At 38.1% G+C, this 21,374-nt stretch overlaps 1 long non-coding RNA gene and 1 pseudogene across 1 annotated transcript in view; one reads left to right on the top strand and one right to left on the bottom strand.

Moving 5' to 3' along the window:
* Window positions 1–1,535: 1,535 nt before the first annotated feature.
* The window catches only part of LOC118147318 (uncharacterized), a 28,839-nt gene continuing 9,000 nt past the window's right edge, over window positions 1,536–21,374 (top strand). The window contains exons 1-2 of the long non-coding RNA XR_004733588.3: window positions 1,536–1,628; window positions 9,856–9,979. This is a non-coding gene — a long non-coding RNA (uncharacterized LOC118147318). The remainder of the gene's footprint in view (window positions 1,629–9,855; window positions 9,980–21,374) is intronic.
* Window positions 7,252–7,789, bottom strand: LOC100415652 (enhancer of yellow 2 homolog (Drosophila) pseudogene; annotated as a pseudogene).

Raw genomic sequence — 21,374 nt, 5'->3', positions numbered from 1 at the left:
GGTTCAGCTTTGGAATGGTTTTGTACACACGCACACAAGTGAGTATATACGGGGTAGCATACACACGCACGCACATGCCAACAAACATATGCACACACAGAGACAGTCCAGAAAGGCTTTTCTTTTTGATAATTGATGTGTAAATCCTTCTTAGGCCCGTGTGCTGTCTGCACAGCAATTTCAAAGCAAATGCCTTGCCATCTTTGTTTCTGGAAATAATAGTCCAGTCCAGTTCAAGTAGCCGGTGGGAAATATCAGAGCTCATCTCTCCTTGGAAGAGGAGGAAGTAGTGTGAGGGTGAGTGGAGTAAACTTTGCTGAAAGTTATTTCACTTTTTTTGTTACTTAGAAGTCTCTAGTTCAACAGAGGTTCACAAACTACTTCTTAAAGGACCAGATGATAAATATTTCAGGCTTGTAGGCCAACTACTCAACTCTGCTGTGGTAGCATGGAAGCAGTCAAGGACAATTCATAAGTGTCCCTATCAAATTTTATTTACTAAAACAGGTGTCCGATGGGATTCTGCCTACTGCATAGTTTGCCAGCTCCTGTTCTAGTACAGTGTTACTCAGCGCACAGCAGCCCGGTGCCAGTTTGAAACTACTTAGAGCTGTCCCAAGAAATGGTAAGTTCAGAAGTTAAAAGTAAATTGATAGAAATTTATAGCAATGGCATTGCCACAACATTCAAGTGTATGAGCCATGCCTTTCTCCCCGTGAATAGGGAATAGAGCCGTTCAGATGTCAACCTTGGTAAAACTGCATTTGGGTCATGCTCAGTAAGACACATAGTGATTCAAAAACAGAAATGATAAATGGGTTGTTTACTACAGGCAGTTTGAGAGGCTACTGTAGCAGGCCTGTGAGTAAGAACGATCTCAGCTTTCCAATCCCAACATCTAGCATCCCTTGTGAAGAAAGGTTTTAGTTGGCAGTTTCTACTCTGCCTACTTGAAATCCTAAAACGAAGAATCTCCATTTGCCTTGTTCATACTTTAGAAATAAAGAGGAGCTAGCCCAGTAGCTAGAAGGAACTCCTGCTGTATCATGAAGAAAAATGGAATTTTTTTCTTTCTTGGTCTTGTGATGAAAATTATTGGTCAGAGCAGACCTGAAGGGAATGGGAAAGGAGGTGCAAATTGCAGAACCTTGTCAAAAAAGAAAAAAAGAAAGCATTACTTCTTGAGCCCAGACTGTTTTGTCTCTTTTCTAACTCTCTCTAACCTCTCTCCAGTCAAAGCACCCCACCAGCCAGACCTCTTTTATAAGGTGCTATTCATAAGGTCGGCCTCACAGTTTGTAAACACATAGAAACTTATCTGGTTGGAGGGTTGTAGTCTTCAAAACCCAGAGAAAACTCTGGAAACTTAAGGTTGTTAAATAAAGTACCAAATGCCAAATTTTGATGGGTTGGGAACATTTGAAGGTATTAGTGCCATTGGATTCCTATCTTTAAAAGCTATGATGTCACTGTAGGGGAATATGATGTCAGGCTGTAAAAAGATCAGAAAGCTTTTGAAAATTCTTAGGCTGTGTTGGGAAGTGTATATGCAACGCTGAACAGAAAACACAGTGTTCTTTTCCCGCTTGCCTCCACCTCCTTCATAAGTACTCTGCCAAAACACGAAGGTGAGGCAAACACCGCTGTTCCTTTTCTCTCCCTGGAATTGTTCTGGTAATAAAAGCTGGCTTTTATTACCGGAACTTGTTCATTCTTTGACAGAGTTGTAGTAAAACTTTTTAAGAAAAGTTTCTTGACCGAACTACTACATAAAATATTCAATGGTTGAACAAACTCTTCTAGAAATAGTGCTTACTTTCCATGAAGTAGGAAAGATATTTTCCTATGTTTTGGCTCCAAGCTCTTGGTAACAAGGAAATCATTTGTCAATTTTCATTTAAGAAGGCTCTGGAATTCTTGCCCTAGCTCTTGTTAAGAATATACTGGGGCGTCTCTCACTTCCTTTCTGTCTCCAAGGACTCAATCCTAATAATGATTTTTAAAAAATAATTCATACTGATATATTTTCAAGACAATAATCTCACATTTTGATGGTAAACTATTGGGCAAATCATCTGTCAGGAATAATTAAGGAGCTGGAGAGACTGATTTATGAGGAAAGATTAAAATAACTAAGTGTGCAGAGCTTGGCAAAGCAGAGATTGGGGGGGCATCTGATAGTCATCTACTAAAATCAGGAAGGGGTGGGAATGCAAGGAGAGGAGAGACTTATCTTACCTAGAAGCAGGCCTAACGAGGAGTAATGTGGAGAAATCAGGAGATGCGGATGTAAGATGGGTATCACACAAGTCATCCTGACATAGAGATCCATTAGAGGGTGGGCTCACCTCTCAAGAGAACTGGTATGACAATGCACACTACGGAGCAACCTGGACTACAGGAAACAATCAGATCCCACAGTGTCTGTGAGATGGGAGGCTTTCTTTTGTTCGGTCCTTTGTTCTAGTTTCCCAGGGTGGTTGTTCTGATGCTTCGAGTCATTGCAAAGCAATGTATAGCAACAGTAGCAAGAGTAAAAAGGAGAGACTGAGAGGTGGATGGGCTTGGGACCTGTATCTACTGATTCCTTCAGCTGTTTCTTCTAAGAAATTGTCACCTTTCCCAGTTTTAGTCTCAGTATCCCCAAATCTAGTAGGTATACAATGTGTTCTTTAAGTTAAAAAATAAAATAAAAAAGGTAAAAGTGGAGGAAGAAAATACCCATTTTTTCATACTGTTTTAAAAGTGAGAAAATACTTTAAACATTTTTGGAAAAAAGAAAAATAGTTGCCTGAAATTTTACAAAGATAAATAATGTTATCAAGTCAGTCTGCAAATCATTTTGCATTAAATAATTTTCCCTCCTCATACTGTTTTAGACTCCCTCAAGTTTGGGCTACCTATTCGCTCCTGCCATATTATGTGTTTGACTGCCACAAATATAAGCAGAGTGTGAAACTAAGGCCTATGTGATTGCTACCACTAGTGGTGGTTTTTAGCCACCGCTAAAAAGAGCTCTTGGTAAGTGGGGGAATTTTAGCAGACTCATTAGGAAAATCCTGGCCAGATTCTGTTGAAATTATTTTCATATTAGAGAGGTGAGACCACGAGGTCTTAGAATAACATTTCTTTGAATATTTACTATTTTACTTTTGTTCTCTGCCCCTTGAGTGTTACTAGAGAATTATAAAGGACAAATAAGGTTATGGAGGCATGAGATTAAAACAGGGAGAGAGTGAAGAATTAAAAAAAGAGAGCGAAGGAGGAGAAAAAGGAGCAGAGAAATAAAACTGATTTCAAGAGATTTACAATCTGGTTAATATTTTTATCCTCTGAAATCCCTAAATTTTATGTGTCTTTTTCCCAAGAAACATAGTATCAGCATAAGGCTAATATTAATTTGAATCTGTCTTAGCAGTGGATACAATATCCCAAAATTGTGATGCTACTTCAACAAGGTCAAGAAAGAGAAGGCCACATATCAATGTGACAAGTCACATTGAGAAATATAAGATAACATAGAGAAAAGATGATATCTGCTAGGAAAGAAATACATTTTCCAAAGTTTGGATTGTTCTTCATGCAAATATTATTACAAAGCCAAGAGAGTACAATATGAAGACAAATATTTGGCAGATTTTACATGATCTATATATAAAAACAACTACATACATTTTCTGATAAACTGATATTTTTAGTATTAATTCAAACCTCTGCTACTACAAATGAAACAGTCAGTTGTGTACCTGAAAATTATTATATGGATTTTAATTACCCAAATACTTAAATTTTTTTGTTGAAGTTTTAAACTCTCAGCAAAATTCTTGCTATAATGAATACATAACCTGTATGCCCTTTGTAAGAGTTTTCCATAAAATTGTGGAACTAATATCTAAATTAAAAATGTGTAGTTCCTTTACCAATTTTTTTCATGTAGGTGTAATATGTAATTAGTAAAGAGAAAATGCCCAGCTGCACTTTGCCTTTGCATATTAATGCTAATGGGAAGAGAAAAATGAACTGCTTCCCCTCCCCAACCTCTCCAAGGCCAACTGACTTTTGCTCATTTCCCTTCTACATGCATACACCTATGATGAAAGGAAACGAAGAAGATAGATTTGAATCTTGCTTCTGGTTTTCTGGATTTTCAGTTTTGTTTTTCTCTGCTGTTTGACACTTTTGTGGATGTTTTATGTGGTTGAGAATGTGTGTGTGTATGCATATGTGTGTGCGTGTGTGTGTGTGTAGTTTAATTATATGAAAATTATACTGGGGGTTCAGTAACCAGTGGCTTGAAAATTAACTGAATTATGAAAGCTGAAATGTTGCTCATAGCATCAGTTAATGACAAGGTCGCCGCCACTGTCATATTCAAAAGAAATGTCACACTTGAATGGGGCTGAGATGGCTGCATTGTCCCAGGGTCCCAGGTAGAGACAATGAAACAGGGCCTCCTTGGGTACTGTTTCATCCCATGTTTGAATCTAATGCATTCTTCTCTCAGCTCATTTTGGTTCTGCTGTGTTCCCATAACATATGGAGTCCCTGGGTATTCTGCTATAACATGGAAACTTTTGGGGCTGGGAATAACAGATCATGAATAGATTGGAAATTCTCTCTAAGTGCCCCCCTGGGTGGTCGATGTAAAGGCTCATTGTGTGTTGTTTCTGTCTTTTACAAAAATCAAATATGTCTAGAATTATTTGAGTCCAACAGGCTATATTAGGGATCTGAATTCCAGCATACCCCATACACTACCAGATAAATGATGACAGATGTATGCCCCTAGTATCTCCTCCTATCACCCCAGCTCTGGGCAACTGTAGTTAATTGAAAAAGAGGAAAGAGGAAATTGAGTTTGGGACAGAATCAGTTGGAGATGAAGGCAAAATCTAAATAGACTGTGATGTTTAGCCTGTCCCAGAGCAGTTGACGGAGTTGGTGCAAGTACTGCGTTGGGGCAGCTGTCAGGGCAATTAATTTGCAGAGCAGCAAGCCAGAGAACGAGCCGGACTGATGATGACTTGGAATCTGAAAGGAGGAGCAGCCCCCTAAAGATCAGAATGGGACTTCAGGAAAAGGAGAGGCAGCTGCCCCCCACCCCCAAATACAACCTCCTCTTCACTGGGTGGGAACATATTTAATCTGATATTGTGCATGCATTGTTTATTTTCTCTCTCTTTTGTTCTCAAGATGAGGGTTTCTTCAGAAGTAAGACTGGAATACATAAACCTGAATATCATTTTCTTCTTTCAATTTTTTCATTTCCCATTTGGAGCCCAAACTCAATGTGTCAGCTTAGCAGTCCCCACAAAGGAGAAATACGGCCGATGGCTATTGTTTCCTGTCACCATGTTAAGCCCTTTATTTATACTGCCTAGTTTAAGGTTCACAAAAGCCCAATGAGTTTAATAATGTCATCCCCATTTTTGAGATGAGAAAACCAGAAATTGGAAAAGAAAAGAACGCAGGTTGCCAAAGGCCATCTGTTGAGAAAGCAGCAAAACCCAGACACAAACCCAAGTGTGTCTGAACCCAAAGCCTGTGTACTGAACCCATTTGTGGTGAGCCTCTAACCCACGGTGGTGCACAGCTAGGGTAACCTTAATTCTTGCTTTTCCCAGGACAGTCCTCCTTTACACTTTGTCCCAATTTCCTGCCTGCTTGACATTTGCCCCAGACAAACGCTTCCTGGTTTGGATGATGTGGATGCTGTGCATATAAACAAGCTCACTGTGATATTGAGAGGGTTCACCTCAGTCTGGTTCCAGCATCAGGAACAGAACTGCAGCCCTGAACCCAGGTGCCCAGGGAAGTGACAGTGGCAGTGGGGAAGGTGAGATAATAGCTCCTGGCTGAGTGTTGAGTTCCCACAAGACAACAAAATGATATGCAGAATATATGGCACCCGTTCTCTTCTCCTTGGTGTCTATTAGCTCAACTTCTCCAGAAATCGGAGAAGGTAAGAGTGAGGAGAGGTGAGACAAGCAGGGATGAGAGCAGGGACTATTGGTTGAAAATTAATCAATAATTCTGTCTAATTAGCTGACTAGGCAATATGTTGCAATTTTCTCTGATTAGTCATGCTGAAACAATAACATACTGAAGAAGGACATTCCTTAGTGCTTGTAGTTTGCAGAGTGAGAGCAGTTCTGAGGAACATTTTTGCTACTCTTAACTTTGGTGGAAGAAATGTATAAACATCTGAAGAAGATCTGTCTTAAGGTTTCCACGTCAAAGAGTAAAAGCATGCCACATACTTGGGATGTACATATTGCTCAGGAAATTCACCTCTAGGGCAGAAAGCAAAAAGGAAACATGGTCTCATCAGAAATTCCATAGATCAGAGTCTGATGATTCAGACAAAGGTCATGGGTATCCTGTGGGGACAGAGGTGCACTGGGGGTCCCCTCCACTTACCAGCAAAGAGAAAAGAACTCGCATCTGACTCCTAAGTCTCACCCTAATATCTATACTGGCTGCTCTGGATCAGTACATCAGCAAGATCATGTACCTGGGTTTAGTACAGTTTTTGTTTGTTTTTATAGAAATAGTGGATGCTCTTTTCTGAATTGGGGCTGATGGGGGTGGCAGAGGTGGGAGCTACATTATGTCTTTGAACTGAATTCTATGATGAGATGGGCCAGTCACTCTTTCAGTGTTTGGAAGAGCTAAGATAGCTAACCTTCTTAAACACTTGCAAGATTATGCTCAGTTAGAGGTTTTACATGGGTTAATTGATTGAATGTCCTAACTCCACACTCAAAGAGGGAAGGACTCCTATCCTCTCTTTAAAGCAGAGAAAACTAAGATTCCAGATGGAACATCACCCCTAGAGTTACATCATTCTACAGCTCACAGATTTTGACCTCCCATGTGGGATAGGTCTGAACACAATGAGAAACAGTTTGAATTTTCTTAGACTCAGTTGGATAATTATTCTCTTCTTAAAAAATTTTAATTGTACTCAACATTTTGTTTCTGAATTTGCATCATGTCTGCATTTCTACTCATACATGTGTAAGTGAGAGACATTGTATTGACACTACAAAAAAGCGGAAATAATAAACTGATTATGTGCCAAGGATGCGGCAGAAACTACTTGTTACCTACCCAATACTCATTCTATTTTCCTTCCTTGGATCACCCATTTGATTAGGGGTGACCATGTACTCAGGTGAAATAAAATAACAAAAATACAAGTCTACGTTTCTCAGATAACTTGGCAATTATATACCATCATACAAAAAAGGATTTTATTTTGGGAAACTGTTTTCTAATTTATGGCAAGTTTTACTTTCAGAAATAAAACCACAGAACAACAAAATCTAATTCAATCCTAAAGGCTGGCATACTGAGCAAGGAATGTTCTTATTCTTTGTAGGAGCTCCTTCTTTACACTGTCAGGTACCAGGGCTCTGCCTTTTAGAGTGATTTCAGCCACCAAGTCATCAACAGTAACGTGTTCTAGTTCTTTTTCTTTAATTACCTCTTTACAGTGTGCCTTCAACTGATCCTTCCAGCCACATTCAATTAATTTAGCTCTCAGCAACTCTTTGAGACGTTCTCTTTCTCCAGTTTCTATCAACTTTTGGTTAATCGCTGCTCTCATCTGCGCATCTTTGTTCATCTTGCTAACCACCATCACCGCGGGCGAGGGCCGTCGTTCCCAGCCACGAAATGACCCTTGCGCTGACGACCGTTACCTACCACACTCCTCGGCTGCCCGGACTTAGACCCTCAGTAGCTCGGGCACCTAAGCACACAGAAAGCTAGAACACGCATTTCCGGGTCATGACCCGGAATTTGGTGACCACATGACCAAATTCTGACAGAGAATTATAAATAGATACCTTCAGATGGGTTTTAAGGAAAAGGGAGGCAAGCGCTGCAGAGACATATTCATTATGCATGTCTTTCTTCTTCCTGGTGGCTGGAATCATCCCAGCTAGCCGTCTCACAATTTAACATAAGGAAAAAGGTATAGGACTACAGAAACATAAAGCTTTGGGTCATTACATTAACCTTGGATATCTTCAACTTTCAGGTCTCTTATTATAAAAGAGAGGGTGTTGTTACGGTTAAGTAATTATTTAGCGAAAGACAATACCCCACATAGTAAGGCTATAGATGTGGCTATTATTTGTTTTACTAAATAATTGGGTTTATTTACCCAATACCTGTACCTCCAGTGTATCTATGAGGTAACTAACTTGCTTTTGATTTTACAGGCTCATAGGCAGAAGGGACTTACCTTGTCTCAGATGAGACTTTGGACTTAGACTTTTTAATTAATGCTGGGATGATTTAAGACTTTGGGGCTGGGCGCGGTGGCTCAAGCCTGTAATCCCAGCACTTGGGAGGCCGAGGCAGGTGGATCACGAGGTCGGGAGATCGAGACCATCCTCATCAACATGGTGAAACCCGCTCTCTACTAAAAATACAAAAAATTAGCTAGGCATGGTGGCACGTGCCTGTAATCCCAGCTACTCAGGAGGCTGAGGCAGGAGAACTGTCTGAACCCAGGAGACGGAGGTTGCGGTGAGCTGAGATCGCGCCATTGCACTCCAGCCTGGGTAACAAGAGTGAAACTCCGTCTCAAAAAAAAAAAAAAAAAAAAATACTTTGGGAGACTGTTGCGAGGTATGATTGTGTTTTGAAATTTGGGGACATAAGATTTGGGGGTGGGGGCAGGGGCAGAATGAGATGGTTAGGATCTGTAACCCCAGCCAAATCTCATCTTGAAATGTAGCTCCTATGATCCCCACATGTCATGGGAGGGCCCAGTGGGAGGTAATTGAATCATGAGGGTGGTTGCCTCCATGTTGTTTTCATGATAGTGAGTGAGTTCTCATGACAGCTGATGGTTTTATAAGGGGATTTGCCCACACCCACCATCGCTCTGCACTTCTCCTAGCTGCCGCCGTATGAAGAACATGTTTGCTTCCCTTTCTGCCATGATTGTAGGTTTCCTGAGGCCTGCCCAGTATGCTGAACTGTGAGCCAATTAAACTTCTTTCCTTAACAGATTAACCAATCGTGGGCAGTTCTTTATTAGCGGTATGAGAATGGACTAATACCATAAGCTGAACCTAATGCATAATTTAATATTACTGCTAAGTGTAGCTAAACAATTTTCTAACAATCTAATAAGTGTTCTGAGGGCAATAACAATGTGTTCTGTTAAAAGATAATTGGTGTTACATGGAAAGAGCATTCTATGGTCAAATAAGCTTAAAGTCCTGGAATACACACAAAAAAATTAGATTTCCCTGTTGCAGTATTTCTCGGAGTTTTTAGTAATTTAATGTACCTTAAGAACATCCAAGTAAGAGATTAAGTAAGCAGCATTTTCTGAATTTCTTAAGCCAAAGAACACTCTTTCTGCACTTTACAGAACTAACGTTCTATACAACATCCTTTTTGGAATACTAACTTGGATATTTTAAAAGATGATTCCCATTTCTAATGTATGTTATGAGTTTTTCCTAAGAATTCCTATACTTACAGAATTACTGAATACACTGTATTATTTCATTCCATCATTTTGTTCAAATTGCTCCCTTGGCTTGAGATTCAGATCTTTAAAATTAAAACATTAATTGAGTGCTGTCATTAAATGTGCCCAGCATTATAAGAATACATTTCTAAATTTTTCCTGTTAACTAATAAATAGGATATGCTAGGTCTTATGGTAAAAACAATAGACAATGATCCCCAAATCAACAGCATAACACAATAGATATTTACTTGCCTATTACAAACAGATAGTTCTGGGTGACTCTCTAAGACATCTGTTCTCTGTGTGATTACTCAGAGACACAGGTGACTTTGAACTCATGGCTCTCTCAACAGGAGGCTTTCTCCAAGTTTGCCATGTCAGGGAAAGAGACCTGTCTCAACCTGGAAGTGAAATGTGTCACTTCTCACAGTTCATTGACCACAACCAGTCATATGGCCTTGTCTCACCATAAGAGAGGTGAGTAGTTCGGAGACCCATGTGCTGGGACATTGGTGAGCCCACTAAAGTTCTATTATAAATTCTGTAATTTAGCTGGTATTTATATGTTTTATTTTATTGTAAGTGAGAAAACTGAAGTTTAAAAAAGTAAGGTAACTTTCCCAAGACTATACACCATAGTTCAGATTTTAATCTAGACCATCTGCCTCTTAGCATCACCTGACCTCATATTTACCAAGCCTGGATCCCTGTAAAATGCTCCTCTCTGGCTGGGCATGGTGGCTCATGCCTGTAGTCCAAGCACTTTGGAAGGCCAAGGTGGTTGAATTATGAGATCAGGAGATTAAGACCATCCTGGCCAACATGGTGAAACCCCGTCGCTACTAAAAACATATAAAAGTTAGCTGGGCATGGTGGCATACGCCTGTAGTCCCAGCTACTTGGGAGGCTGAGGCAGGAAAATTGCCTGAGCCAGGGAGCCAGAGGTTGTAGTGAGCCGAGATCATGCCACTGCAACTCCAGCATGATGACAGACAGAATGAGACTCTGTCTCAAAACAAAAAACAAAAAAGCTCCACTCTACTCATCCCCTACTTCTGTGAAGGGACTGTTCAGAAAAGAGTCAAAACATCTAAGAGAAGCAATAGTGTCTGCAATCCTCTCCCACCCCCACTTCTGTATGATGCCCCTTTACTTCTCACCAACACTTAATGCACATCGACCTTAATAAGAGAAGAAAAAACTGCCCTAAACCTTCACACCCGCCATGCAGAGACAAGTGACATTCTTCTACTGCTTTACGAATAGAGAGAAAACAATGGGCCCCTCTGTAGAGAGTTCTAAGTCTTTTATCTTCTACAGATTCAACCACAGTATTGATTCTTTATTGACCTAAACTGTCCTAAGCACGGCTGTGGTTTTTTTCTCATATACTGTATGGGAGAGTTAAGGCAGATACTACTTTAATATTGATTTTTGTGAAAAAGATGCAGGAAAGAGGGCAATTTGTGTCTGCAGTTGCTCTTCACTATAAAAGATACCATTGTTAGGAGCTTATAGCATTATATCAAGGGTCTTAATCTGTAGCAATCTTTTTTTACAACTTAGCAATAGGCTTGGGCAAATGTGTTATTGGTGTTAATGATATTTTGAAGTGAAGCAAATTTGTCAGCCTTTGTAAGTAAACTGTTCAACTTAACTATTTGAGGACTTGGCAGGTTGACTCTCTGAGTGTGAAGTCTTACCATTTATTTATTTATTTGAAAGTTCATGAAAGAATGTTTTGTTGTATAAACAGTGACGACAATGTAAAATGAATCTTTGAGAAATGGGAATGATTATATAGGACTGAAATAAGCCGGGCATCTTTCTAGGATAATATTTCTTCTTATTTTAAGAATCAAAGGGTTCTAGTTTCAAGAATGTTATTCTATAATTAAGGAGAGAGAGTGAAAGAAAAATCACTCAAGAACCAGGAATTTTATTTGTCAGAATAAATGACAGTTAAATTTGTGGGTGGGTTTTCATGTTCTTGAATGAATACCTATTTTTGGAAACAGGTTCTATTTGTGTAACGGAAAAGCTTCTGAAAAGGTTTCAATAAAGCTATAAGAAATGGCAGATTTTCTGAATCTGTCCAGCTTAATTTGTCTTATTTTTAGCAAGTGCACTCAAAATAGGCATTTACCACTCTAAGTTCAGAGAGTTTTTCAGCTATAATTGTGTGGTTTTATCAGAATTATTCATTTCTCTTTAGGTGGGAATGGCCAGCAAGTCAGTGAGAAGTATGAATTATGTATCTACTGCACACAGAGCGTTCTCTAGGTGATGGACATAGAGGGATAGAAGAAAATGATGATTTACAGTCGTGGTCCCAGAAAATAATGACCAGGGACTGGTAGGAGATGCCAGGGCACTCAGCTCTTTGGCAATACTTCTCTTATCTGTATAAGCTCAGGCAGGGCACTGTGGCTCAGACCTGTAATCTCAGCACTTTGGGAGGCCAAGGCGGGCAGATCACTAGGTCAGGAGTTTGAGATCAGCCTGGCCAACGTAGTAAAACCCCATCTCTACTAAAAATACAAAAAGTTAGCTGGGCATGGTGGTGGGTTCCTGTAATCCTAGCTACTAGGGAGGCTGAGGCAGGAGCTTGAAAGGCAGGGTTCTCCGTTGTCACAAATATCACATGCCAGTCCTTAAAGCTGAAAAGATCTAGTGCTTCTCAAGTTGCTAAGAACTGTTTATCCTGATAGAAAATTCTATTCACTGTCTGACAGTACTAAAAGATGACTTCCATTAGTGAACCCTGTATTACCAAGTTTTATCACTCTCTTTGGGTCCAATTCTTGCAGACAGATGCCACGATATATCAAATATTAGAATTATCACTTTCTTGTAACACCTGGTTTCTGCTTAAAACCCAAAGAAACTCCAAAATAACACCTTATCTTTAGATTATTAGTTAGTATTTTAAACATTTGCTTTTTATCTAGTGCTATTATTTTGAAATAGATAATGCTGGGCCCAGTGGGCTGCCTTGTGTATACTGTCTCAAAATATCATAGTACCTGGTACAGGTTATATAAGAAGGCTACAAAACTAATTATTTTAGAAGGGATAGAGGGCCTGGTGATTTGATGACACCTTTAATCATCTTTCTTTATTCTCTTTTAAATTTCCATATTGAGTTATTGGATAAAATTGGCAAATGTACACAAATATGCCCCATATTGATGAACTCTTTGACATGAGTAAACTATTCTTTAAGTATATAAATATATGGCATGGCAAACATGTACAAAGATGCACACATGTAGCCATGCTCACCTCTTCCCACACATTATGTTGCGAAAGCTGGGACAACCATGAAAGCAAATACAAGCTTACATGCCAGACCCCCAAAGAAACAGGCAAATACAGTAAAATAAAAGCTTTTTGTTACTTTCTGCCACCCACAATTCCCTTTTTGAATTTTTTGAATTGAAATTCATATTTGTAGGAGAACTCAGACTGTTAGCATAAGGAAACTGGAGACCAGAGCTTACGGTTTAAGAGGTGAGTAAGCTGGAAGCTTGAAGTAGCCAGTGGGAGCAATCTCCTATGTGGCTCGATGTGGCCTTGGAGGGTAGGTGAAGCATAGTGGAGGAAATAGGAATTTTTCATCTGCCTTATTCAAATGAAGCCTTTGTGTGATCTTGGGAACAAACTGCTTGCTTTCTTTCCAACAAATTTAGACAGCAGTAGAAATAACTGGAGGTTGAAATTGGTAGAGAGAAGTTGTCCTCAACAATAACAAAATGCATAAAATTTCAGCTCAGGGGTATGCAGACAAGCAATGCTCCTTTCAGCATCCACATTCCCCTGCTACATAGACTTGAACGGTACCCACTGGGGGCATAGGGTAAGGAATAAATGGTGATGCTGTCTTTTTGGACACATTATGAAAATCTTGGGAAGTATTATTTGTTGTCACAGTGATGGTGGCCAAGTGTTCTAGAAGATTTTGCACAATTAGGAAGTTTCACAGTTGAATTTCCTGAAACAACTTCAAGTAAGTAAAGCCAATGTTTAATTAACCCAGTCTGAAACAGAACTTCACTTAAGACTTATATATGTAGAATGATTTTAACATGCACTGACTTTTTTCCAGAATGTTACCATCATGTAAGTCAAAGGAAGAGCATACTTTGATTTTTTTTTAGAAATGATGCAGGTAATTGTTCACAATTTTAGAAAGTCACATCCCCGATCAGATTGTAGTATTAAATCTACCAATTAGCCCACTTGTATTACTGAGTCTGCATTTATAGCTATTGAACATACACAGTGATTCTACATAAGTTCAAACACCTAATTATTTTATTAAAACATAAAACCAAATATATGTTACAGAAAAACAGGCATCAGGTCTGATCTGGTTGAGAAATACTGATTGCAAAATAATAATAATAATAATCTGATTTATCCCTACCATATACTGTCTTAGTTTTAAATAGTCATCTTCAGGCATTTCATCACTCTCCAGTTTCTGGCTTGAACTTTTTTAAAAAAATTACTCATACACGATACTCAGGGTTGGAAACAAGGGTTGCGGAACCCTTCTCCTGGCCACAACCCTGGTTTCCAACAATTTTTGCCTATATTATATCCTATCCGAGCCACAGTACTCCAGTCTACTGTGGATAAATTCCTCTCCCAGATGAACTCAACTGTGGCACCAACCTTGGTTTGCCTCAGCCTTAGAACTGGAAGAAATTCTGTGGTCACACAATCCATTTGAAGACAGAAAAACTGATACCCAGAGAAGATTATTAACATGTCTAAATTTACATTGTTTTCATAGAGAACTTGAGACTTTCTCCAGAGATGAGGGAAATAAGATTGTGCCCTGATCATCGATTCTTCTAATTCTATATGTAATTATCAGAGCTATGTTAGACAAAGTTACCTTAAAGATACCTAATGGCTGCCAGCTTATATTATAAGACTGGACTGTGATATAATTGATATCTTCTTTGAAAATGCTAATGTGCTCAATTGGAAAGCTCACATAGGGAATATTGACAGTAGACTTCCAAGCTCTATCTAGTGTTGAGAAAATGGGAGCCATTAGACTTTCAACTTCAATGCTATAAACAGGACTATCTCTATTATGAAATAGATGCACACAAATCTAACTAAACCTGATGATATTAATTGCCGATTCACCCAACTAGCTTCCTTTGTTATGAGTCCATGTCCACCATGGTTACATTTTGTTCTCTAAGGAGGAAAAAGGATGGTTATGTGGATGAAATCTAAGTTGTGGCATCATTTCTATTGTCAATAAATCTGTTGGCAATCTTTAATTTAAAATGATTAAATAAATTTCTGATTATGACTTGGCTTTTTCAAGTAACTTGAAGTACAGATCACAAAGTGGAAATGAGCTGATCCTGCAGGCACAATTACTTTTTTTCCAAGCAACAAACATTTCCCTTTGCAATGGATGAATCAACATTCTGATTAATTTATATACCACTCTACAAGATAAACCCTTCTCTGGTGCTCACCAGTTTCTGATCCTGCAAGCCTGAGGAGTGCGGTATGAACAGAAATTTCCCACAAGACTGTAAACTCCACATAGGCAAGTATGCTTTTTCCATGGCTTTATTCCCAGTGCCTGAGAGTACATGTTATATTTTCTGAATGAATGCACGTTTCTCTGGAGGAGGCAAACTTCGAGATACTCTTCAGGGCTGTGCTCCATCTCCAACCGCATCACCACCACTGGCTTCAGTCACATCTGTTTTTCTGCTGTTGTTAGCACACCTGGGACTGGGTGTCCAGCCTTTGTATTCTGTCCTTTCATCAGACCATAGCACCAGCAGGAAAGAGAGTGAATGTACCCTGTAGACTTGCTCAGACTTGGAAATGACAAAGAAGGATGGAGAAATGAGAAGTTTCTGAGTGATTTGGTTTATGGCAGAACTGAAAAGTGGGAAGAATGGGAAATAAAGTTATAGGGAAACAAAAATGTTAAAGAGAGTTTTCTTATTTTTACTTCTTTTATTATTTTCCATGTGGTATTTGGCAAATAGAGATATAGATCATTTAGATTGAATCTTATGAAATTAAAATTCAGGAAGGATGATAGGTATATGAAAGCCTAAAAGGTATCAATTTGATTTGGTCATACAGTACCTCCAACAAAATGCTGAGGACCTTAAATAATGACTATGGTTTGAAGAGAGAACAAGAGGTGAGAGTACACAAACCATTTTTTCTAGATATATGAATCTGAAGAAAACGAGAGATGGTTGGCCAATCACAACAGCTTATGCCTAGATGCCCAGCATTTTGGGAAGTATTATTTGAGGCCATGAATTCAAGACCAGCCTGGGCAACATAGCCAGGCCTCGTCTCCACAAAAATATATTTTTTAAAGCAGCCAAGCATAGTGGCACATACATGTAGTCCTAGCTACTCAGGAGGCTGAGGTGGGAGGATGGCCTGAGCCCAGGAGTTCCAGGATGCAGTGAGCTACGATCACATCACTTACCGCTGCATGCGCTCCAGCCTGGGCAACAGAGCAAGACCAAGACTTAAAAAAAAAAAAAAAAAAAAAGAGAGAGAGAGAGAGAGAAAGAGACCACTCAAAGTCATAACTGTTTTTTGTTTATTTTTTTAAGTTAGGAGATACTTGAGCATGCTTTAGCCTCTAGTCTAGATGAAAAGCTATTAAAGAGTTTTATAGTAGAGAAGGAAGAATCTATGTGTCTTAGTCTAAATTAAATGATAGAGAAGAGCATCTAAAATATAGATTCTTCCCAAGGCAACTGAAAGATGATTCTCTCAAGAAAATTTCAACTTGTTATATACTAGAAATCTCACAAAAATTCTCTTCAAAGGGACATCATAACATAAAACAATCTTGCCAAGGAGCTTCATATGTAATGCTGAGACAGAGAGATGGAGAGAGTTCAATCTAAACTTACTTGTATTTCATAATTTCTTTCAAATATACAGCCTACTCCGTATTTGACCAAGTTCACAATATGTAGAGAAACAATGGGAGCAAACTAATCACTGCTGTTCTTACTTCTTGAGGGTCACTTTATTTGTAGAATCGTTTCATACCAATGTTATTCTCCTAACATGCAATGTTATGTTACTCACCTGCATTACACTTTGGTGTTTCTGTTTGCTGAAGCTGTAGTATGGTAAAAAGAATTCTTAGATTTGGTTGAAAAAAAGGAAGAGTGCCACCATGGATGAACCTTTACATGTAGAATGATCAGAGATACCAAATAAAATTCAAAGAAAACAGAAACAACACCCAGGTGAGACTCTCTGGCAATCCTTAACAATATGAGTACATAATTGCTTAAATTCTTTTTTTTTTTTTTTAAAAGTGACAGATTCTCAATAATTATGTGTTAGTGAAAGAAGGAAGGAAGACTTCAAACACATCCACTTAGTGTACATCTGCAATCTGAATATAAATATAAAAAGAGAGGGATAGAGATGTCAATCATCAGGTAGAAAGGCTCATATATTCACTCCAAACAGCTATTCTGTAAACAAGTTCTTGAACACAGGATCAAAAGACATTAGCAGGCCATTAGTTTGTGAAGATAGTCATGGAGATAGTCCTTATCCTCAGCATATGTGCCTTTAAATTAATAGAAATCTGCAGAAGAATTATTTTGGGAAATTGTATGTCTTAAATCTGTAATGATATAATTATTAGCACAAATACATGAACACTTCTGCTTACAAATATTTCATTCATCAAAAGAGATAAGTTTTAAAAGATTTGAATAAAAATAACTTACTCAAAACTGTAAATTCTGTTTAACTTTCCTTATTTATTTTTCATCACAAACATTAGTTTACATATAGATTAATGAAAGTGGATTAAATATAGAGGAATAAAAATTGCTCATAATCTCAGCATCCAAAGATACTATATTATACAGCAATTGGTATTCTGATTACCTCATGTCACATAACACCCTTCCTCTTATTCAAATTTTTTCAGAAACATATTTAACAGATACAAAAGAACCTGTTCCATATATTGGATGAATCACATCAGTTCACTACAAGATTTCTAGCAGTGACGTATTGAGCTGACGATAAAAAGCTTTACGGTACTTTAACTTACGTTATAAAATTCTTCTCAAAATACAGAGGAAAATTTACTCAGGTAAATAACACATGAAAAAGCCTGCTTAACCACATGCTCATCAGCATTACATTTTTTTCCTTTCTTTTTCTTTCTTCATTTTTTTTGTAAATTTAATAGAAACAGAAAAAACAAAACAGAACAAAAACAAAATAAAAGTCTGCCAACTTATTTAAATTTACCTTTCTTGTTTAATAGCCAGATAAAAATTTTTTCATGTTTGTTTCCAAATTTCCTCTTTGGGAATTGTTTCCAAATTTCCTCTTTGGGAATTGCCATCCCTTAAATGTTGTATTTGATGTGATGACTCAGTTTTCTTTCTATTTTGAATTGTCATATTTGTGGACTTTCTCCTCTTGTTTGTTGGTGACCTTTGACTTTGTTCATTTGACATGTAAAAGTTTTATATCTTTTTGTTTGCATAAATATTTATTTTAAGTTTTTAGAAGTCATGTCTATGTAGTTTCAAGTCCCTTTAAAAGTAAGAAAAAGGCATATTTATAGTCAAAACTTTGGATGCAATAATAATGCTGTGTCATAGAGCACAGTAGTGAATATCATGGGATTTGGATTAAAAACTAAGAAGTCTAGTTTAGTCTTTTATTAGTTTTTTGATATTGGCCATTGACATAATATACAATTTAAAAGACTGAGGATTTGGATGCTATATGCAGATTATTTGGCACAATGTGTAGCTAGTGATAGTAAGCATTCACTGATTAACCTAAATTAAAATTTTTTTTAGTATTTAATGAGCTTTTTCTTCTTACATGACTTAACTATGACCTTAGAAATGATGTCTCTCTATACAGTGATAAAAACAATTTGGGACTTTCTAAACAGATCTTTCATTCAATAGCAGATCGTTATTTCAAGTGGAGCAGGCAAATAAGCAAGACCAATATCTCTCAGTATCATTCCACTATCTTCTTGTGGAGATAAATAATGCAATTGGTGAAAAATAGAAAAAGTATATCAGTTTATAATGGTATTTTGTGTGTTAACTTCTTCTAGATATTATGCTTCCATATTGCTACCTCAGTTCAATCTAGTTGGGAATAGTAATGTAATAGCAGGAGTCATAATAATAATAATAATAGTTCATTGATTTCTGAATACTGTATCTGCCAGATGCTGTTTTAAATACTTTACCTGTATGATTTTGCCTGTAAGTTAGATAATTATGATCCTGTTATAACAAAGGAGAAAATGTAAATGAAAGGTTCACACAGTTAGTAAACTTTCTATACTAGTTTGCTAGAATACCATAACAAAGTATGACATGCCGGTGGCTCACGCCTGTAATTCCAGCACCTTGGGAGGCCGAGGCGGGTGGATCACGAGGTCAAGAGATCGAGACCATCCTGGTCAACATGGTGAAACCCCGTCTCTACTAAAAATACAAAAAACTAGCTGGGCATGGTGGCACGTGCCTGTAATCCCAGGTACTCAGGAGGCTGAGGCGGGAGAATTGCTTGAACCCAGGAGGCGGAGGTTGTGGTGTGCGGAGATCACGCCATTGCACTCCAGCCTGGGTAATAAGAGCGAAACTCCGTCTCGGAAAAAACAACAACAACAAAAGTATGACATGCTAGGTGGATAAAATAATAAAAATACGTTTTTTGTACAGTTCTAGAGGCTAGAAGTTCAGTATCAAGGTCTCAACAAAATTGGTTTTTTCCAAGGCCTCTCTCCTTGGCTTGTAGGTGGCTGTCTTCTCCCTGTGTCTTTATATGGTCTTCCTTTTGCACCCATCTGTGTCCAAATTTTCTCTTTAAATTATTTATTTATTGAGACATAGTCTAGCTCTGTTGCCCAGGCTGAAGTGCAATGGTGCAATCTTGGTTAACTTCAACCTCTGCCTCCTGGGTTCAAGCAATTATTCTGCCTTAGCCTCCCCAGTAGCTGGGATTACAGGTACATGCCACCACGCCTGGCTAATTTAGTAGAGATGGGGTTTCCCCATTTTGGCCAGGCTGAGTCTCAAATTCATGACCTCAGGTGATCCATCCACCTCAGCCTATCAAAGTGCTGGGATTACAGGAGTGAGCCACCACATCCGCCAAATTTTCTCTTTTTATAAAGACACCCATCATATTGAATTAGGTACACACTAATGACCTCATTTAAACTTAATTACCCTTTAAAACATTCTTTCTCCAAGTACAGTTCCATTCTGAGATCCTGGGGGCTAGGGGTTCAACATAAAAATTATTGGGAGACAGAACACAGTCCATAATCCTTCCAAGGTAGTCAATGTCATATTCACATGTCAAATAGGGGCACTGTGGCCCTAGGGCCACATCTTTTTCTTTTCTTTTAGTTTTGAATAAAATTCAGACCTACTGAAAAAGTTACAAATTTGTTAAAAGAATTCTCATATATTCTTCAGAAAGAGTCCCAACATTAACATTCCATCAGACTGGTTTTATCATTCTCTCTATATATAATACAGTGTATCAAAGTTAAAAAATTTTCATTAACACAGTATTATCTAATTCTCAGAATGTATCAATTATCCCACTGTTTTCCTTTATAAAGAAAGAAAACCAAAATTTTCTTATGATCCAAGATGCCACATTTCTTCAATCTCTTTCGATTTTAAACATACCTTCAGTCTTTTATAATTTTTTTAATAACTCTTAACAGTTTTGAAGAGTACATGACTAATATTTTCTAAAATGTTCCTTGATTTGAATTTGCTGATATTTCTCCATAATTAGATTCTGGTCATGCATTTTTGGCAAAAATTTTACAGTTGAGATGCTGTATTCTTCTCAGTACATCATATCAGCAGGCACATGATATTAATTTGCCCCCATACTGGTGATACTAATTTGACTACTTGTTAAGGTATTATCTGCCAGATTTCTTTACTATAAAATTACTATTTTCCTCCTATGCCTCTGTTTTGTTCCATTGGTCTATATCTCTGTTTTGGTACCAGTACCATGATGTTTTGATTACTGTAGCCTTGTAGTATAGTTTGAAATCTGGTAGTGTGATGCCCGCCACTGTGTTCTTTTTGCTTAGAATTGACTTGGCTATGCGGGCTCTCTTTTGGTTCCATATGAAGTTCATGGTGATTTTTTCCAGTTCTGTGAAGAAAGTCAATGGTAGCTTCATGGGGATAGCATTGAATCTGTAAATTACTTTGGGCAGTATAGCCATCTTCACGATATTAATTCTTCCTAACCATGAACATGGAATGTTTCTCCATCTGTTTGTGTCCTCTCTTATTTCGTTGAGCAGTGTTTTGTAGTTTTCCTTGAAGAGGTCCCTTATGTTCCTTGTGAGTTGTATTCCTAGGTATTTTATTCTTTTTGTAGCAATTGTGAATGGCAGTTCGTTCTTGATTTGGCTCTCTTTAAGTCTGTTATTGGTATAGAGGAATGCTTGTGATTTTTGCACATTGATTTTATATCCTGAGACTTTGCTGAAGTTGCTTATCAGTTTCAGGAGTTTTTGGGCTGAGGCGATGGGGTCTTCTAGGTATACTATCATGTCGTCTGCAAATAGAGACAATTTGGCTTCCACGTTTCCTATTTGAATACCCTTTATTTCTTTTTCTTGCCTGATTGCTCTGGCTAGAACGTCTAGTACTATATTGAATAGGAGTGGTGAAAGAGGGCATCCTTGTCTAGAGCCGGATTTCAAAGGGAATGCTTCCAGTTTTTGCCCATTCAGTATGATATTGGCTGTTGGTTTGTCATAAATAGCTTTTATTACTTTGAGATATGTTCT

This window comes from Callithrix jacchus, chromosome 14 (genome assembly GCF_049354715.1).
Source record: "Callithrix jacchus isolate 240 chromosome 14, calJac240_pri, whole genome shotgun sequence".
Lineage (NCBI taxonomy): Eukaryota > Metazoa > Chordata > Mammalia > Primates > Cebidae > Callithrix > Callithrix jacchus.
The sequence above is the reverse complement of the archived record's forward strand: the minus strand, read 5'-3'. Positions and strand labels throughout refer to the sequence as shown.